This window comes from Gobio gobio (assembly GCF_949357685.1).
Source record: "Gobio gobio genome assembly, chromosome: 14".
Taxonomy (NCBI): Eukaryota; Metazoa; Chordata; class Actinopteri; order Cypriniformes; family Gobionidae; genus Gobio; species Gobio gobio.
The window spans coordinates 29,607,650-29,610,026 of NC_137107.1; positions in this window are offsets into that span (position 1 = coordinate 29,607,650).

Genomic DNA, 2,377 nt, shown 5'->3' on the forward strand with positions numbered 1-2,377 from the left:
AAATTCTGGCCCACCTGGGTTTGTCTCCGATATGCGCTGCTCAGTACTTCTTCGAGTGGGAATATAAGCCCCGTCGGCCAGCCCGTGCCCAGGCCGCTGAACTTACGGGGTTCGCGCAGCACTGGCTGCTGGAGGGGGATCCAACGGCCAGTCAGGTGGCGGAACGCATTGTCATCGACGTCTGCTTCGTGCTCTTCCCCGTTCGCACCGACAGGTGGTCGGGATGAGGAACCCAAGCACCACCCTGGAACTTGTCGAGGCCATCGAGCTGGCAGATGCTGCCCTAAAGAGGTAGGCAGGGGAGCGAGCGCCGGCGTTTCCTCGGAGGGTGGTCCTGGAGCTACGCACGCCAAATGGCCCTCAGCAACAAATAGACAGGGCAGCGGCTCCCTTGCCGCGGGACGAGCCCATGCCAACGGAGGCCTCCGCACCTCCTGTACGAACCTGGCTGGCTGGCTGCATTGTTCACAGCAATCTGCCCGTTGGAGCTCCAGAAGCTGATGTCAGGGTCAATGGGAAGCCATTTCGTGCCATCCTGGATTCCGGCAGTGTGGTAAGCCTGGTTCAGTCGAACATTCTGTCCCCACATATGAAGTCTTCAGCCTTCCTTCCTATAACCTGTGTCCACGGGGACACCCGACAAGTACCAGCTCGCAGAGTGACCATTTCGGCCGGCCCTGAGGCCTGGCCGGTGGAAGTGGGTGTGATGAAGGATCTTCCGGTTCCCGTGCTGCTCATGAGAGACTGGCCTGGGTTTGACCACCTGCTGGCCGCCGCAACGCAGCCTGCCAGCCTTAGAGGGAGCCGCCAAAGACGGAGGCGGACTCTGGGACCTCGCCAGCGCCTTGTCCTTCTGGCCTCGGACAGTGGGAGAGATGGTGAGTCCACCTCCCAAAATCCTAACCCTTTTTATGATGTGTTCCAACAGGTGACGGGAGGGGGCTCATTCGCCAAGGAACAACGGGGGGATGACAGGCTGAAGCACTGTTGCCGTGCACTTACACCCAGAGTGTACGGCGGCTGCAAATCCGACTTTACCATCCAAAGCGGACAGATTCCAGTCGAGCATGACAAAGCAGTCGCTCTCTCTGTCAGGGCTCTGAACACGATCTCTATGCTTACCACATTGAGATGCGGAGCTGCAGGACGAAGCGTCGACCATGTCAGGTCAGACACATTGGGAAGAGATCTGTGTCGTTACGGATCTCTCTCTGCGTCTTCAGAGATGCGCAGTTCAAGCCGCGGGCAAGGCCATGGCCACAATGGTCATTCAGGAGAGAGGAAGATGGCTTAACTTGGCTAATCTCTCTGACGGGAAAGAAGTCATCCTGGACGCACCGGTGGTCGCAGAGGGAATTTTTGGCTCAGCACTGACACTGATGCAAAAGAGATGCGCGGAGAAGAAGAGGGATGATGAGGCTCTGCAACTCTGCATGCCTAAAAAGTCGCAGAAGTTCAGTGTTCAACAAGGACCGAGTTCCGAAGTTCCCACTTCCAGATGTTCTGTGTGGAAAACAGAGCCCGGCTGGGCCAGGGGAAGGAGAGCGGTGAAAAGAACGAAAAATGTTGAAAAAGATATTAACAGAACACAATATTACATCTCCTCGGGGGGTTATCGCCCCCTTAGAGGTGATGAGACACTTAAACTCTGTCCAAACACGGAGTGCCCACGCATGCGCAGTACAGATCACAAACTCGTTCACGTTCATTCTCAGGTGCGGGGAGAATTAAAGCATGTTCTTCAGGAAGAAATTTCCTCTCTGTTGAACAAGAAGGCGATAAGAGTGGTCCCACCCGAGCAAAGCCACAGTGGGTTTTATTCGAGATACTTTCTCGTTCCGAAGAAGGGAACTCGGGCTCTTCGTCCCATATTAGATCTGCGTGCACTGAACAAATACTTAAGAAAGTACAAGTTCAGAATGCTCACCCCTTCTACACACCTAAAAATAGTGCGCCAGGGCGATTGGTTTACGTCGATCGACCTGAAAGACGCGTACTTTCAAATAAAGATATACCCACCCCACAGGAAATTTTTGAGGTTTGCCTTCCTTGGCGTGGCATGCGAGTATCTGGTTCTCCTGTTTGGCCTGTCTCTCAGCCCAAGAGTATTTGTAAAATGCACAGAAGCGGCCCTGACTCCGCTCAGGGAACAGGGTATTCGTCTCGCTACTTACATAGACGACTGGCTGGTGACAGCTCAGTCAGAGCAGAACGCGAGAGAACACACAGCTATGTTTCTGGAACACACACAGAAGCTGGGTTTACAACTAAACACAGAAAAGAGTGTTTTAATTCCCACACAGTCTATAACATATCTGGGGCTGTCACTGGACTCGGTGACATTCAGAGCACGACTGTTGGAGGACTGGGTGGTAAA